Genomic DNA, 18,564 nt, shown 5'->3' with positions numbered 1-18,564 from the left:
CCTAAAAATGACTTGTTTCACTTACCCATCCCTTCTGAACTCCCCTGAACTTGTGGCAATCACTGAGCTTTGTACGATCTCTATAACTTTGCCTTTTCCAGAACTTCATATAGTTAGAATCCTACAGTATGTAACCTTTACAGACTGGCTTCTTTCACTTAGACATAGATATGTAAGGTTCCCCCATGTCATCTTTTGGCTTGATGGATCATTTCTTTTTACCAGTGAATAATCTATTTGGGTATAGCATAATTTTGTCCACTAACCTGTTGGACATCATGGTTTCTACTATTTTGGGCAATTATGAGTAAAGCTGCTCTAAACATTCATGGGCAGATTTTTGTGTAAACAAGTTTTCAATTTATTTGGGTAAATAGGAGTAGGATTGCTGGATCATGTGGTAAGCCTGTGTTTAACTTTGTAAGAACCTGCCAAACATTTTTTGAAATGGCCTCAGTATTGTACATTCCCACCAGCAATGAATGAGAATTCCCATTGCTCTACATCCTCTGTAGCATTTGGTAGTATGTGTTTTAGGTTTTAGTGGTTTTAATAGATGTGTTTACATTTAAAAATTTTTCCCATAACCTTCTTTTTAAAATTTTTAAGTGTTTATTTTTGAGAAAGAAAGCACAAGCAATGGAGGGAGGGCAGAGAGAGAGAGACACACAGAATCTGAAGCAGGCTCCAGGCTCTGAACTGTAAGCACAGAGCCTGATGAGAGCTTGAACTCCCAAACCATGAGATCATGACCTGAGCCAAAGTCGGATGCTTAACCCACTGAGCCACCCAGGCACCCCACCACATAACCTTTCTTCTTGATTCGTTATTGGTCATGAACCTGTATGGTGGTCAATTGATGACACACTAGAATGTCCAGTGCTGAGATTTGTCTGTATCTCTAGCTGGAAGCTGAATTTAAGAGAAGTTTGCCAGTGTAACTGCATAAAGTGAGCTATAGCATCACTGACACGAGAGTTACATGAGGAACTCCCTAATTAATCTTGGGAATAGGCCAGAACAGGCAAAGAACTGATCTTTGACCTGATCTCTTTTAGACTGTGTGGGGTTTCCTAACACTGAGCCTCCTGGCGCAGCGCAGCAAAGGAGGGCGGGAAGCAAGGAGCTTTGGGTTAATGTATCTGATTTTCCACTGCTTAATCTGGTGACCTCCAGCAAGTCACTTAGCCTCTAGACCCCAGAGAGAGTTGTACTGTATGATTTATAAGATCCTTTAAGCTCAAAAATTCTGATTCTAAACTCAGTCTTGCCACTGCTCTATCAGCACAGAACAAGGGAAGGAGTGGCCACAGAGCCTATACCTGGAGACAGATGTGATTTCATCAAGCAGGGAAGCCTCTTGAGTGAGTGGTCAGTCTTTGAAGCAATGGAGATTTGTGACCGGGTGGCCTGTGGTAAAGTTCTTTGGGGGAGATCCCGAAAATTTCAAAAAAGGGGATCATGTGTTTTGATGACCCAAGCATGGAAATCCTAGGAAGTGGAGCGTCTTTGGCAGGAGTAGAGAATTGGGGATTAGTGGCAGCCTAACTGCTGGAAACTGAAACCCACCCATCTAAGAGCACTGGTGTGCAGCCATGTGCTGTCACACTGAGATTTCTTTAGTTTTTCGTTTGTGGACGAGGTTAGAGGCCTTGTGTGGACAAGCAAATTAAACTGAAAGAGGTGAACAGGGACACCGGGAAGAGCTGGGGAATGACCAGAGAAAAGCCATTGTCAGACAGCGTGATTATACATCACTGTGCCTGCGGCTAAGTGCATTTTTTTTTTTAAGGGGCCAATGAAATCGCCTCTCTCCCTTTGAGCCTGAATGGCTGGCATATTTCTGGAAACAAAAAGGGACGTTTAACTTTAAGAAAATGAAAGCCATCTCTCAAATGTTACTGTGACGCTTCTATCTTTATCTCCAGTTACATTTCCCACAGAGCTAATTGGCCGTCCTGAAAAGTCGATGGGGTGCAGACAGCCATATAGTTATAAGCGAAGCCCAGGTGATTTTTGCCAGCTCTCTCGGGTCAGAGTTGTCCTTAATGATAATTGTGGGCTTTAATAACCACGCTTTATGGCGGCAGAGGGGCAGGATACCCGCTCATCTGTTAGGCTATTTTAATCTTGCTGCAATTCCTCCCCTGAGCATGGCTCAAGTTCTTTAGCACGTTGTCCTCGCCGCGTGTGCTGGCCACCGCACAGGTGGGGACAGAGTCACCACGCCATCGGTGGTCCTCCCGTTTCCATCGAGCCCAGGGGCCCTCTGCCTGCTGTTATAGGTGTTTATCAGTGAGGGGACTCCGTCCAACAGGAAGCTCACCCCCAAGTGATGAATGGCTCAACCACAATAGAAATCTCTAGCTGACTTAAGATATTGGGAGGGTTGACCAGCTCAGCAGGGCCGCCTTCCTCACGCAGACGTCCTGAAACGACTGTGTGGGTCTCTGCCATGTTCAATACATGGTTTGCAGGGTCTCCCTGGCGGGTGTGTGTTTTGGCCATAGAGAAGCATAGAGCATGACTGCATAGGGTGGGGTTTTTGTGTGAGTGGGGGGGGGGGGGGCGTGGTGGTGTTTTTTGGCTGGTTTTGTTTGTTTTGTGTTGTTTTTTTTAGGCCAGACCAGGAAGTGGCTCATCCCACTTGTATTCACAGGAGCCCATTTGTAGGGCCCTACCTCATGGCACAATCTGGTCTCTGGCTAAGAGGTTACTTCTCCGTGCAATTCTACTCCATAAAGACAGACCATAGTCTCTTGCTGGACGTGAGCTAACTGTAAGGGTGTTGTGTGAACTGAGGTTTTTTAGGCACAGTATGCTCTGGATGGGGCATTCTATAAATACTTTTGTTCCAGAAAGATGATGTGGAAATAAGAAATAAGGCAGAGCAAAAATTTCCTTACGTGGTATTGGGGATGATGCTTGAGGGATGATCGGATCCCCTTCTGTGGCTAATGGTTCGAGATGCAGGGAGCCCAGCCCTGGTCTCTCCTTTTTGCACGTAGGACTGTATGTATCAGTGGGAGGCTCCCACTCCTCCCTGTGGGGTTGGGGAGGCATCGGGGCGTCCCCTCACCTGACCTTGTCGTGGGCATATCCTCCACACTGTCGGCTGACTGCACGGTAGCCAGAAAGGAATGGCTCATTGTGGTCAAAACTAGATGCTTCCTGTGTAGTCACCCCTCCCCCTTTTTTCTGCCAAGTTTTGATTTTTAAATTTGCACCAACTCTCTCCATTCTTCGAGCACACGTTTTCCCAGTGCTTTTTACCTTCAAAACCCTGATGGTCATACTTGGCCGATGGAAGCCTCTGGCATAGCGTCAATGTTTGCGTCCCCATCCGCAAGTAACCTTATTCATACCTCCAAAATAAAGCCTCACTTGCTTTCTCCTTCAAACCTCTTATTTCCTCAGCAGCCTGGAGGAAAGCATTTTTAAGCCCAAACAATAGCATTAGGGAGTTAGTTTTACTCAAAGTGTTATCTGTTATAAGCTGTTGAAGGTTAGTCCAAGGGATCTTATCTCTCTGCTTTTAATGAAATGATCTCTGGGCCCCCTTCCTGGCTCTGGCCTTTTTGGGGTTTCTATTTAGCCATATTTTCGTTTGCCTCTTTATGTCTGTGGGGTGGTCCTGGGTTAATACGGAGGGTGGAGCGCTGTGGTCGGTCTCCTTAAAAATAAGCACCCGTGTCCTTGTCACCAGTGCTGCTTGTTTCTGGGTCATGGGCTGCAACTGTGGATAAGAATTGAGGCAGTTGTGTGTTTGGGTTTCATGTTTTCTCAGAAACCTGTGAGGAAGCATTGTCCATCCTTCCTGATTTTCCCAGAGGGAAACTAATTTCCTTCGCTTTGTTTCCAGGAGGCAATTTGATACTCCCATGTTACCTTGCTAACCAGTTTTCCTTCTGGGAACATATTCACTCTGTGTTTCCTGTACCTGCCTCGTCCGGTCTGTGCTCCAACACCATTTTGTTAGGTGTAATAAATTTTGATCTAGTGCAAGTATATTATCTTGGGAATATAAAAAATTTGGTAACTAATTTGAGGAGTTTTTTTTTGGTAACCCAGAAAATTTTGGTTATTGTTCAGATTTCATTTTCTAAAATGACTACATTTTTGAGGGTACCAAGGATTCTGATCAAAGTTAACTTGCCTAAAAAATGTGGGCTAGTTTTTGCCTCTGCAGAAAACTGAGCTGCGTTTCTGAGGACCAAAAAGAAAAAAAAAAGAAAACAACTTTTACCAGAATAGAAATTTCACTGGTGCTCTAGGTTGCCTTTCTATGATTTATGTGAATTTATGTGTATTCATGAATTACAAGATGGTTACCTTATTTGGTGTACATGTTAATAGACACGCCAATATATATCTTGGGTCTTGGAGTCTGAAATACTTTTCAGTTATTGTTGTATGAATTTGGGAAAGGTTATTTAAACTGTTCTTCAGTTCATCTATAATTGGAGGAACCCCTGATTCCTCAGAGTTAGGGGTAAATGAGATAATAGTATAAAGTATTTACAATAGTTTCTCCTACATAGTACACATATTTAAAATATTTGCTCTTCCTAATCTCCAGTCCATAAAAACATTTCAGAATTTACCATAAGTGTATTATAAGCCTCTCTTGCCTAGTATCCATTAAGAAAGGTTTGAGCTCTGGGCGTGGAGTGGTCACTAAGGCTTATGAAGTAAAATGATGGACACTGGAGGGCAAAAAGAAAATGTTAGGAAGAAAATTCTTGAAGTTCTTGGTAGGTCTTGAAGTGTTAGTTTTGAAATTGCAATATCCACTGTTGAAATACATTTTCAAAAATTGGAAGAGAAACTACAAGTAGAGAAAGATAAGATCAAGGCTCAGAAGTAGAATATGTGGGAACCAAGAGGCACGAACACGTGGAGAACAAAAGCGTGGCTGATGCGAAGGAGCAGGCCACGGGTTCTGAAGACCGTCTCCAAAGTATTTGTTGAGCACATTGTGTTTTGCACTGTGCTGATCTCCAGGGTAAGTACAGAACTATGAGCCATAGTTTTTGAAGATTCTTTCCTCCGCTAGATTTTATGAAATGCATGTATAAAATGACCCCTTGATCTCCATTGGGGGGGGACTGTTCATTACCTATCGCTAATAAAAGTAATCATGTACGCTGCTAAGTCATTAATAATTTCCTAATCGTTAAATGCAGAAGAAAAGTTTCAGTTTCTTATTTAAATCTTCTACTGCCACTGACACAGTCCACTGTTCCTTCTATCCATAAATTCTGGCTCCTGGCTCCCATGTCCCTCCCCTCTAGTACTTCCCTTAGCTGTAGGACTGTTGATGGTGTGCAGTGCCTGGGTGGCTCAGTTGGTTGAACATCCAACTCCTGATTTTGGCTCAGGTCATGATCTTCTGGTTTGTGAGACAGAGCCTGGAACCAGGTTTTTGTTTTATTTATTTTGCTGAGAGCCAGGTTGGGACTTTCTGTCTCAGTCTGTCTCTGTCAAAATAAATAAACTTAAAATATGTTGGGTTTTTTTTTTCCCCCCTAATTCCCCTTTTGGATCTCTATCCAACACTCCACTAGAGGTGGACGACATATCCGACAGTAGATTCAGCTGGGGACCAGCTTTCCCATGTACACTGGCTGCCTCTCATATTCGCAACCTTGATGATAAAAGCTATCCATCCATCCCCATCTAATCTTTCCATCTAATCCTGTAGACCTCACTCCCATCAAAGCAGTGATGAGATTATTTCACTTTGTAAATTTTGCTCAAAACCGTATTTACCTCCCCACCAGTCAGGATCCAATCAGAAATGGAAACCCTAGGACACATTTTTTTTTCCTTACTCTGCCTCCCTATCTTCTCACTTCTATCTATCAAGGGACTTGTCATAGGGATCTGAACCTCAGTAAGCATAGGAGCTGGTTGAGCAGCGTCTATAAGGCTGTCCTCTTCACTTCTGATGTTGGAGATGGAAGTCGGCTGCTGGCTCCCTGAACTGCCATGCTCCAAATCCCCATCTCTCGCTTGGTCTCTTTGTCCATGCCTTTGCCCCACTCTCCTCTAATTCTCAGAGCCACTACTGATCCCTTTATAATGCAGCTCGGGTCATTTCATTTCTCTGCTTAAATCCTTCAACGCTTCTCATTTCACTTGGGTTAAAAACCAAAGCGCATCCAAATGACCCACCAGACTCTACAGGGTATTCTTAATAGCTGTGTTGGATTGTCCTATACATTGTGTCCGCTGTGTTAAGTTTTGTAGAGAAGATTGAAAGACCTGGCAGTGAAAATGGCAATCTGCGGGGTAGTTTTCGTTGCCACGTTAGAGAGGATGGTCTGTGGCGGAAGCTCATCCTGCAGAGATCGAGATCGAGCACTTGAGAGTTCCCTGGAACCACTTCTATCCTTTGACTGTTTCTTAGTTTTATCATTTTAAAATATTCTGCTAGGATTCCTTTTTCAAAACATTACCAATGTGGCAAACAATTTTATTTTGCTATTTACTTACACATCTGCAAAGACGTAAATTTTTGTGATGTGTGATAACTGTTTTCTAAATAACTAAAAATTGTAACTGATAAGTTCTATTCGAAATGAATTCATATTTGGCTAGCATCCATCCATGCTTGTCAGATAGGAAGAACTGCATGCCATTTATTTTAAAATGCATTTGGAATAAATATGGTTTTAAAAGTAGAGGGATGAATTGTATTCTTCTGTACCCTAACTGCTCATATCAAGATTATTCGTACACATTTTTTTCTTGAAGCACACATAGTAATTCCCAAGTAATTGGTCACAATTATCTTTCCTCTCACTGTATGTTTATAATGAGGTCTTCAAATGGAAATAACTATATGTGTAAATATTCATTTGCAGAATATAGTTCTGTATTTACCTAAATCTATCCTACATGTCTTCAGTTTCTTTAAAATATTTACTAATATTTAATGATATTAAAGAAAATTTGGACACAGAAATACCAATATGCTGTGCCTTCTTTAAGAACTCCTAATTTATAAATTTTAGTGTTTTTTTTCCTCCCAAAGATTTTTAAATGGAGATATTTCTGGAATCCCCTATAAGTGAGTTTGTGAGTAGTATTCTGTAATCCTCTATAAGTGACTTAATGAAGATTATTCCTTAATCCCCTATAAGTGACCTTAGGGGGTTATAAGCAGGAGGAGCAAATTAATAAAAAGCAATGTATTAATAAAATTTTTCAAGAGTAGAATTGACAGATGTCTAAGAACTTGTTTTTGAGATCTCATTGTTCTAGTCTTGATTAATAAGTGTAGAAATGTGCAACATTTTTTTAAAACTTAAATTTAAGCTAGTTAACATAGTGTCATAATATCAAGAATGTAACTTAGTGACTCATCACTTGCGTAAGACACCCAGTGCTCATCCCAGCAAGTACCCTCCTCCATGCCCATCACCCATTTAGCCCATCCCCCCTCCCAGCACTCTGCAAAAACCCTCAGTTCTCTGTATTTAAGAGATTCTTATGGTTTGTCGCCCCCTCTTTTTATATTCTTTTTGCTTCCCTTCCCTTAAGTTAATCTGTTTTGTTTCTTAAATTCTACATATCTGTGAAAACATATTTGTCTTTCTCTGACTTAGTATAATACCCTCTGGTTCCATCTAGTTGCCATTGTTGCAAATGGCAAGATTTCATTCTTTGTGATCACTGAGTAATATTCCATTGTGTGTGTGCACACACACCATACCTTTATTCATCAGTGGATGGACATTTGGGTTCATCCCACACTTTGGCTATCGTTGATAACACTTCTATAAACATCTGGGTGCATGTACTCCTTCAAATCAGTACTTTGTATCCTTTGGATATATACCCGAGTTGTGCAAATTCTGGGTTATAGGGTAGTTCTGTTTTTAGTTTTTTGAGGAACCTCCATAGTGGCTGCACCAGTTTACATTCCCACCAACAGTGTAAGAGGGTTCCCCTTCCTCCACATCCTTGCCAACATCTGTTGTTGCCTGAGTTGTTAATTCTAGCCATTCTGACAGGTGTGAGGTGTGGTATCTTGTAGTGGTTTTAATTTATATTTTCCTGATGATTGATGTTGAGCATTTTTGGTGTATTTGTTAACCATCTAGATGTCTTCTTGGGAAGAAGTGTCTATTCATGTCTTTTGCCCATTTCTCCACTGGATTATTTGTTCTTTGAGTTTGATATGTCTGGGTACTATCCCTTTTATCTGATATGTTGTTTGCAAATGTCGTCTCCCATTCCGTTGCCTCTTAGTTTTGCTGATGGTTTCCTTTTCTGTGCAGAAGCTTTGTATCTTGATGAAGTCCCAGTCCTTCATTTTTGCTTTTGTTTCCCTTGACTCTGGAGGCATGTCAAGTAAGAGGCTGCCATGTCCGAGTTCAAAGAGGTTGTTGCTTGGTTTCTCCTCTAGGATTTTGGTGGCTTCCTATCTTACTTTTAGGTCTTATTTTTGTTTATGGTATAAAAAATTGGTCCAGGTTCATTCTTCTGCATGTCCTTGTCCAGTTTTTTCAACACCGTTTGCTGAGGAGACTGTCTTGTTTCCATTAGATATACTTTCCTGCTTTGCTAAAGATTAGTTGGCCATACGTTTGTGGGTCAATTTTGAGTTCTCTGTTCTGTTCATCTATGTGTCTGTTTTTGTGGCAGTAGTGTACCATCTTGATTGTAAGTTCATAATATAGCTTGAAGTCTGGAATTGTGATGATTTCAGCTTTGGTTTTCTTTTTCAGGATTACTTTGGTTATTTGGGGTCTTTTCTGGTTCCATAACAGTCTTAGGATTGTTCTAGTTCTGTGAAAAATGCTGGTGTTGTTTTGATAGGGATTGCATTGAATATGTAGGTTGCTTTGGGTAGTATTGACCTTTTAACAATATTTGTTCTTCCTATCCATGAGCATGGAATATTTTTCCATTTTTTCTATGTTGTCTTCATTTTCTTAAGTTTTCTATGGTTTTTAGGATACAGATTTTTCACCTTTTTGATTAGATTTATTCCTAGGTGTTTGGTGCTATTGTAAATGGAGTCAATTCCTTGATGGCTCTTTCTGCTGCTTTGTTATTGGTGTGTAGAAATACAACGGATTTCTATACATTGATTTTTATATCCTGTGACTTTGTTGAATTCATGGATCAGTTCTAGCATTTTTTAGGGGGAATCCTTTGGGTTTTACACATAGGATATCGTGTTGTCTGTGAAGAGTGAAAGTTTGACTTTTTCCTTGCTGATTTGGATGCCTTTTATTTCCTTGTGTTGTCTGATTGCTGAGGCTAGGACTTCCAACACTATGTTGAATAACACCGTGGACATTCTTGTCTGTTCCTGACCTTAGGGGGGAAGTTCTCAGTTTTTCCCCATTGAAGATGATCTTAGTGGTTGGTATTTTACATATGGTCTTTAAGACGTTGAGGTATGATCCCTCTATTCCTACTTTCTTGAGGGTTTTTTATCAAGAAAAGATGCTGGTTTTTGTCAAATGCTTTCTCTGCATCTATTGAGAGTATTCTGTGGTTTTTATCCTTTTATCAATGTGATGTAGCATATTGATTTGCAGATACTGAACCAGCCCTGCATCCCAGGAATAGATTCCCCTTGGTTGTGGTGAATAATTTTTATTTTATTGTTGGATCCAGTTGGCTAGTATCTTGTTGGGAATTTGCATCCATGTTCACCAGCAAAATTGATCTGTAGTTCTCCTTTTTGGTGGAGTCTTTGTCTTGTTTTGGAATCAAGGTAGTGCTAGCCTCGTAGAATGAGTTTGGAAGTTTTCCTTCCATTTCTATTTTTTGGAACAGCAACAAAAGAATAGATGCTAACTCTTATTTAAACGGTTGGATTCCCCTGGAAAGCCATCTAGCCCTGGACTCTTGCTTGTTAGAACTCTTATTTTCAATTACTGATTCAATTTCTTGACTGGCTATGGGTCTGTTCAAATTTTCTATTTCTTCACTTTTGGTAGTTTATATATTTCTAGGAATTTGTCTAGTTCCTCCATATTGCCCAATTTATTGGCATATTGCTCATAATTTTCTATTGTTTGTGTTTCTCTGGTGTTGATTGTGACCTCTTTTATTCATTCATTTTTTTTATTTGGGTTCTTCCTTTTCTTTTTTGATCAATCTGGCTAGAGGTTTATCAATTTTGTTAATTCAAAGAACCAGTTCCTGGTTTCATTGATCTAGTCTACTTTTTTTGGTGGTTATTTCAATTATCATTGATTCTCTCATCTTTATTATTTCACTCCTTCTGGCTTTAGGCTTTATTTGATGTTCCTTTTCTAGCTCTGTTAGATGTAAGAGTAGGTTGTATATTTGAGACCTTTATTCCGTCTTTAGGAAAGCCTGGATTGCTATATACTTCCCTATTATGACTGCCTTTGCTGCATCCCAGAGTTTTTTGGGGGGGTGGTATTATCATTTTCATTACTTTCCATGTACTTTTAAATTTCCTCTCTGATTTCTTGGTTAGCCCATTTATTCTTTAATATGTTTTTTAATCTCCGAGTTTCATAGCATTGTGGTCTGAAAATATGCATGGTATGATCTCAGTCTTTTTGGATTTGTTGAGGGCTGATTTGTGTCCCAGTATAGGATCTATTCTGGAGGATGTTCCATGTGCATTTGAGAAGAATGTGTATTCTGCTTTAGGATGAACTGTTCTGAGTATATCTGTTAAGTCCATCCAGTCCAGTGTGTCATTCAGTGCCATTGTTTCTTTATTGATTTTTTGTTTAGAACATCAGTCCATTGCTGTAAGTAGGGTATTGAAGTCCACTATTAGGGTTTTATTACCAATGAGTTTCTTTATGTTTGTGATTAATTTCTGTATTTGGGTACTTTCATGTTGGCATAAATATTTACAATTTTTAGATCTTCTTGGTGGATAGACCCCTTAATTATGATATAATCCCCTTCTCCATCTCTTGTTACGATCTTTATTTTAAAATCCTCTTTAATTTAAAATGATTCCTCTCCAGAGCACTGCCAGGCACTGGGCTCTGGAACTTCAGACTGCACTCCACTGTTCATAGAATCCTGGTGGAATTGAAACTCTTTTCCCATCAGTAGTTTTGGAAAACAGCTTCCTTGTTTAGTCCCCTGTGAGCATTTTCACTCTTTCACTTTCTCTTTTTCCAGCTACTTTCGGGGGAGAGCTTTTCTTGCATGATCCCAATGAGCTGCACTCTCCCCCTTTCTCTTTCTTTGTCCTCTCTCTGCAAAAACAGCTCCTTATCTTCTGCAGCTTTATCTCCACCCTCCTCCCCCAGTTCACCTCTGTACCATGTACCTGCTGAGCACTGTGGCTCAGGTTATGCAGATTGCTGTGTTAACCCTCAGATCAATTTCCTAGGTGTTCAAAATGGTTTGGGGCTAATATTGCTGAGTTTCAGGGATGAAACAGTTCAAGGTCTCTATGCTGCTCCTCTATCTTAACTCTTCCCTCTTAGAAATGTTCAACTTGATTTGATACACACATATTCTGAAGTGATTATCATTCTAGTGGAAATACCTATATCTCCTACAATTACCTTTTTAGTGGGGAGGGCGGTGTAAGACCATGTACTATTGCCTTAGCAACTTTCAAGTAAAGAATACTGTGTTAGCTGTAGTCATCAGGCTGTACATGAGATCTCCAGAGCTCATCTACCCACTGGAAGCTTGTACCCTTTGTCAAACATCTCCCCTTTTTAACCTTTTTAGTTTCAAGGTAAAAATAACTTAGTAATTGTCTTTCTCTGTCTGACTTCCCTTGGCATAATGCCCCCAAGGTCAATACATGTCTTCTCAAATGACAGATGTTTTTTCTCCTGGATGAATAATAATCCATTGTATTTCTATACCACATCTTTATGCATTCCTCCATTGACTGGCACGGACTATGTTTGCATATCTTGGCCACAGAAAACAATGCTGTAGTAAACCTGAGAGTTCATGTATTGCTTTTCAATATAGTAATTTTGTATACTTTTACATACCCAGAGGTGAAATTGCTGGATCCTATGGTAGACTTTTTTTTTTTTTTTTTAACTTTTTGAGGAATCGCCATACTGTTTTCCACAGTGACTTTATAAAACACATTCCCACCAACAGAGCACAAGCGTTTTCCTTTCTCCATGTCTTTTCCAATACTTCTCTTTCTGGTGATAACTATAGCCATTCTGACAGGTGCAAGGTGATGTGTCCTTTTGCTTTTGAATTGCATTTTCCTGATGGGTGATTTTGAGCTTCTTTGGTTGTATCTGTTGGCCATTTTTATGTCCTCTTTGGAATGTTCAGTTCCTTTGCTCATTCTTGTTTGTTTTTTGTTTTTGTTTTGCAACTAAGCTGTATGGTTTCTTAATGTATTTTGGATACTACTCTTTTAGATAAATAATTTGCAGACATTTCCCTCGTTCAGTAGATTGGCTTTTTGGTTGTTTTTGTATGGTTGCTCTCTCGTTTATAGTCCCACTTGCTAATTTTTGCTTGTGCTGCTTGTACTTTTGGTATTACATCCAAAACGTAATGCCAAAACCAACGTGAAGGTGCTTTGCCCCTATGTTCTCTTCTAGGAATTTTATGGTTCAGGTGTTATGTTTTAGTCTTTGATACATTTTGAGTTAGTTTCTGTGAGTAGTATAAGATTGGGGATCCAATTACATTTTTCTGCATGTGGTTCTCCATTTTTTCCAGTACCACTTATTGAAAAGATTGTGCTTGCTTCAGCAGCACATATACTAAAATTGGAACAACACAGAGAAGATTAGCATGGCCCCTGTGCAAGGATTACATGCAAATTAATGAAGTATCTCATATTAGGAAAAAAGATTATGCTTTTCCTATTGAATATTCTAGTTCCCTTGTCAAGTACTATTTGACCATATATCAAGGGGTTATTTCTTGGCTCTCTGTTCCATTGGTCTTCGTGTCTGATTTTTTTTTTTTTTTGCTGCTGCAATATGGTTTTGAGTATGATAGCTTTCTAATATAGCTTGGAATCAGGAAGTGTTGTCTCCAGCTTTGTTACCTCTTAAGGTGGCGTTGTCTGTTTGGAGTCTTATGTGGTTCTGTGCAAGTTTCAGGATGGTTTCTTCTGCACTTGTGGAAAAATGCCATTGGAATTTTGATAAGGATTGCACTGAATCTATAGATAGTTTTGGGGAGGATACAGATCTTTTAACAATCTTCTTCTTCTTGAAAATGGGAGATATTTTGTGTCCTCTTCAGTTTCTTCCATTGAAGTCTAGTACTTTGCAGCATACAGATCTTTCATTTCCTTGATTAAACTTGTTTTTGATGCTATTGTGAGTGGGATTCTCTTTTTAAGGTATTTTGTCATTACTGTATAGGAATTTAGGTTTTAAATCTTGAAACTTTACTGAATTTGTTTACTACTTATAACAGTTTGCTTGGAGTTTTTAGGGTTTTCGATATATATGGTAATATCTGCAAGCAAATATCACTTTATTCCCATTTTGGGTGCCTTTTATCTTGCCTGACAGCTTTGGCTGGAACTTCCAGTACTAATGTTGAATAAGAACAGTGACAGTGGGAACCTTTGTTTCTGATTGTAGAGGACAGATCGAATGTAGAAGACAGATTGAATGTGATACTAGATGTGGGCTTGTCTGTAAACCTTTGTGTTGAAGTCTATTGCTTCTGTATACGACCTGTTGAAAGTTTTTAGTCCTGAATGGATGTTGGATTTTGTCAGATGCATTTTCTACATCTAGTAACTGAGCATAAGATTTTGTGTCTTGTTAATGTGGTGTATCCCATTTAGTGAGTGTGTGTGTGTGTGTGTGTGTGTGTGTGTGTGTGTTGAACTATTTTTGCACCTCAGATCCTCTTTAATTGTGGTATATGATCCTTTTAATGGGTTGGCTGAATTTGGTTTGCTAATACTGTGATTTTAGCCTCTAGATTCATCAGGAATATTGCTCTGTAGTTGGAGTGTGCGTATCTGGCTATAGTATCTGGGTAATGTTAGCCTCATAAAATGAGTTGAGGTGTGTTCCCTTTTTAAATTTTGGTAGTTTTAGAAGGATTAGGTCTCATCCTTGAAATGTTGGATGGAATTCACAAAGTCTTCTGGCTGGTCCTAGACTTTTCCTTGTTCTGAGGTTTTGGTTATTCTTCAATCTCTCATCACTGGAATATACAGATTTCCTATTCATGACTTAGTCTTGGTAGCCTATATGATTCTAGGGATTCTTATAGAAATTTCTTTGTTTTATATCTCATTCTCTTTATTCCATGTTTATCAAGCAGGAAATACTTAGTTTTCCAGTGTACATCATTTTTTTTCCTTTGATGCTACTCCATTATACATATTTACCATTTTAAACAACTGCTCTATTGTAACCTCATTTGCCTTTAACTGGCCACTACAAGAGATAATGCTGTAGAGGAGTTCTACATGTCTGTTCGAATGTAAGCAAAATGTGTCACGCAGATCTAGAAATGGAGTTAGTAGGCCATAATTAATTTGTAAAACTTGATTAAGTAATGCAAGAGAATTCCAGGGTGGCTACACTAGTTTGCTTCCTAGGGACCATGCATGAGGGTTCCTATTGCCCAACTCCATACACACCTACATCTCGTATTGTGCAGTTCTCCAATTTTAGGCTTATAGACCATCTGCAATGGTTTCCTCATTGAACAGGCACATTGTTGTATTTTGAAATACTCACTGAAAATTTTTCAGGCTTGGAAAGGAGCTGATCAGGTCCTCTTTCGTCCATATGTCCTTGTGTAGATTTTGGTTACTTTCTCTTCATGAAAGGTGATAAGGTCTTCTGCAGTGGCTCCCCTCTGGTAACCATCGGTTTGTTCTCTATAGTTAAGAGTCTTGGGGTAACTGGGTGGCTCAGTAGGTTAAGCATCCAGACTCTTGATTTTTGGCCCAGGTCATGATCTCCTAGTTCATCAATTTGAGCCCCACCTTTGGGCTCTGCACGAATAGTGTGGAGCCTGCCTGGGATCTCTCAATTTTTTTTTTTTTTTTTAAACACAGCTCGCTCTACTTTGGCCAGGTCTCCACCAGGCACCACAGTGGGAGGCTGGTAATTAATGCCGACTTTGAAGCCAGTGGGGCACCAGTCCACAAACTGGATGCTGCGCTTGGTCTTGATGGTGGCAATGGCAGCATTGACATCTTTGGGAACCACGTCACCACGGTACAACAGGCAGCAAGCCATGTATTTACCATGGTGAGGGTCACATTTCACCATCTGGTTGGCTGGCTCAAAGCAGGCATTGGTGATCTCTGCCACAGTAAGCTGTTCATGGTAGGCTTTCTCAGCAGAGATGACCGGGCGGGGCATATGTGGCCAGAGGGAAGTGGATGCGGGGATAGGGCACCAGGTTGGTCTGGAATTCTGTCAGATCCACATTCAGGGCTCCATCAAATTTGAGAGAAGCAGTGATGGAGGACACAATCTGGCTAATAAGGTGGTTAAGGTTAGTGTAGGTTGGGTGTTCAATATTGAGGTTTCTATGACAGATGTCATAGATGGCCTCATTGTCTACCATGAAGGCACAGAGTGCTCCAGGATGGTGTGGGTAGTGAGGATGGAGGGCTCAACTACAGAAGTGGAAACCTGGGGGGCTGGGTAAATGGAAAACTCCAGCTTGGACTTCTTGCCATAATTGACAGATGTTTTATCAGCAGGGAGGTGAACCCGGAACCAGTTCCCCCTCCAAAGCTGTGGAAAACCAAGAAGCCCTGAAGACTCGTGCACACTGGTCAGCCAGTTTCCGAATTCGATACAAGACCAGGTCAATGATCTCCTTGCCGACGGTGTAGTACCCTCGGGCATAGTTATTGGCAGCATCTTCCTTGCCTGTGATGAGCTGCTCAGGGTGGAAGAGCTGGTCATAGGTGCCAGTGCAAACTTCATCAATGACTGTGGGTTCTAGGTCTACAAACACGGCCCTGGGCACATGCTTGCCAGCACCCATCTCCCTGAAGGTGCTGAAGGAATTATCTCCTCCCCCAATGGTCTCATCACTTGGCATCTGGCCATCGGGCTGGATGCCATGTTTCAGGCAATAGAGTTCCCAGCAGGCATTGCCAACATGGACACCAACCTGGCCAATGTGGATGGAGATGCACTCACGCATGACTGAGACTTGTAGGGCTCCTTGAGGCTGGAGGAGGCGAGGAGGTGGCGACCAGTATCTCCCACTGACAGACTACTAAGGAATCCGATGGAGAAGCCATTTTCTACAGGGTGATGATGTGGAGACCGTTGAAGAGCTGGCATTTATATTCATGGATTCACTTCACGTAGACGTTGAAGAGCGAGTTGGGGTTGTTATGGACTTCGTACTCCTTCTCCAGGTACTGCCTCTTCTTCCTGGACAGCGTGGTGAGAGAGGATTCCCCGGCCTGCCTGGCCCATCGGGTGAGCCTGGCAAGCAGGGAGCTCCCTGTGCACCTGGAGACAGAGGTACCCCCGGCCCCGTGGGTCCTCCTGGCCTGGCTGGTCCTGCTGGTGAACCTGGACGAGAGGGGAGCCCTGGTGCTGATGGCCCCCCTGGCAGAGACGGCGCAGCTGGAGTCCAGGGTGATCATGGTGAGACTGGTCCCGTGGGTGCTCCTGGATCCCCTGGCCCTGCTGGCCCAACTGGAAAGCCGGGAGACTGAGGAGAAGCTGGCGCACAAGGCCCTATGGGCCCCGCAGGACCGGCTGGAGCCTGGGGAATCCCAGATCCTCAAGGTCCCCGAGGTGACAAAGGAGAAGCTGGAGAGGCTGGCGAGACGGGACTGAAGGGACACCGTGGCCTCACTGGTCTGCAGGGTCTTTCGGCCCCCCTGGCCCTTCTGGAGACCAAGGTGCTTCTGGTCCTGCTGGTCCTCCTGGCCCCATCGGTCCCTCTGGTAAAGATGGAGCTGATGGAATCCCCGGCCCCATCGGGCCTCTGGTCCCCGCGGACGTTCAGGCGAAACTGGCCCCGCTGGTCCTCCTGGAAACCCCGGACCCCCTGGCCCTCCAGGTCCCCCTGGCCCTGGCATCGACTGGTCTGCCTTTGCTGGCCTAGGCCAGGGAGAGAAGGGCCCCGACCCCCTGCAGCACACGCGGGCTGACCAGGTAGCCGGCGGCCTGAGACAGCACGATGCCGAGGTGATGCCCCACTCAAGTCCCTCAACGACCAGATTGAGGGCATCCGCAGCCCCGAGGGCTCCCCCAAGAACCCTGCCCGCACCTGCTAGGACCTGAAACTCTGCCACCCCGAATGGAAGAGCAGAGACTACTGGCTTGACCCCAACCAGGGCTGCACCTTGGATGCCATGAAGGTTTTCTGCAACATGGAGACAGTCGAGACCTGCGTCTACCCCCAGCCCAGTGAATGTTCCCAAGAAGAACTGGTGGAGCAGCAAGAGCAAGGACAAGAAACACATCTGGCTTGGAGAAACCACCAACAGTGGCTTCCACTTCAGCTATGGAGATGACAACCTGGCTCCCAACACGGCCAACGTCCAGATGACCTTCCTACGCCTACTGTCCACCAAGGGCCCCCAGAACATCACCTGCCACTGCAAGAACAGCATCGCTTACCTGGACGAAGCAGCTGGCAACCTCAAGAAGGCCCTGCTCATCCAGGGCTCCAATGACGTGGAGATCCAGGCTGAGGGCAACAGCAGGTTCACATACACTGTCCTGAAGGATGGCTGCACGAAACAAACCGGTAAGTGGGGCAAGGCAAGACTATGACTGATTACCGGTCACCGAAGACCTCACGCCTCCCCATTATTGACATTGCGCCCATGGACATCGGAGGGCCCGAGCAGGATTTTGGTGTGGACATAGGGCCTGTCTGCTTCTTGTAAAAACCTGAGCCCACAAACAACACAATCCATTGCCAACCCAGAGGACCCAAGTATCTTCCAGTCCAGTCACTCTAGGGCTCTGCACTGAATGGCTGACCTGACCTGATGTCCATTCATCCCGCCTGCTCAGTGTGGACTTTTTGCCTCTCTCTTTCTGAGAGACCTGAACTGGCCAGACTGCAAAATAAAATCTCGGTGTTCTAATTATTTATTGTCTTCCTGTAAGATCTTTGGGTCAAGGCAGAGGCAGGAAACTAACTGGTGTGAGTCAAACGTCCCCTGAGTGACTGTCTTCAGCTCCCCCCCCCCAAATTTTTGCCTGTGCTCAGGCAAATTGTCATTTAAATTGTGAGAAAATAGGGGGGAAGAAAACACTTTGACTCTGAAATTTTACCTCTTATTATCAGCTTTGCCCCAGAACAAAACAAAGTCCTAAGAATACAACCAAGCCTACAAGGAATGAGACTGAAGATATATCCTGGGTTTATAAGAATATGTATTTGGCAAAGAAACAAACACCTAGATTTAAGTAATAATGAAAAAAAAATTGATACTTAACACCTGAAACACCTAGAGTTAAGTCATTATGGGGTGGGGGGGGCGATAATTGCTGATACTTTGTGTGGCTTTGAGGTCCAGATGATTTTTAAAACAGCCAGCATAATGGAAAATACCTGGGGTAAAAGTTAGATTTCAATAAGACTTCCAAGATGCTAACTAAAAAGTATGTTGGTTTTCTTAGG

The 18,564-nt window shown here is 42.4% G+C and overlaps 1 non-coding gene and 2 pseudogenes across 1 annotated transcript; 2 read left to right on the top strand and 1 right to left on the bottom strand.

Annotated features, from left to right (window-relative positions):
• Nucleotides 1–12,698: 12,698 nt before the first annotated feature.
• On the top strand, nt 12,699–12,805 carry LOC120245082. Its single transcript, XR_005531705.1, has one exon. It is a non-coding gene; the product is annotated as a U6 spliceosomal RNA (small nuclear RNA).
• A 2,323-nt stretch (nt 12,806–15,128) lies between these two features.
• Nucleotides 15,129–16,726, bottom strand: LOC120245074 (annotated as a pseudogene).
• On the top strand, nt 16,243–18,010 carry LOC120245073 (annotated as a pseudogene).
• Nucleotides 18,011–18,564: the final 554 nt, after the last annotated feature.

Source organism: Hyaena hyaena, unplaced genomic scaffold, assembly GCF_003009895.1.
Source record: "Hyaena hyaena isolate Hyena2069 unplaced genomic scaffold, ASM300989v1 scaffold_404, whole genome shotgun sequence".
NCBI classification, from domain to species: domain Eukaryota; kingdom Metazoa; phylum Chordata; class Mammalia; order Carnivora; family Hyaenidae; genus Hyaena; species Hyaena hyaena.
This window is presented reverse-complemented; position numbering and strand designations above follow the sequence as displayed.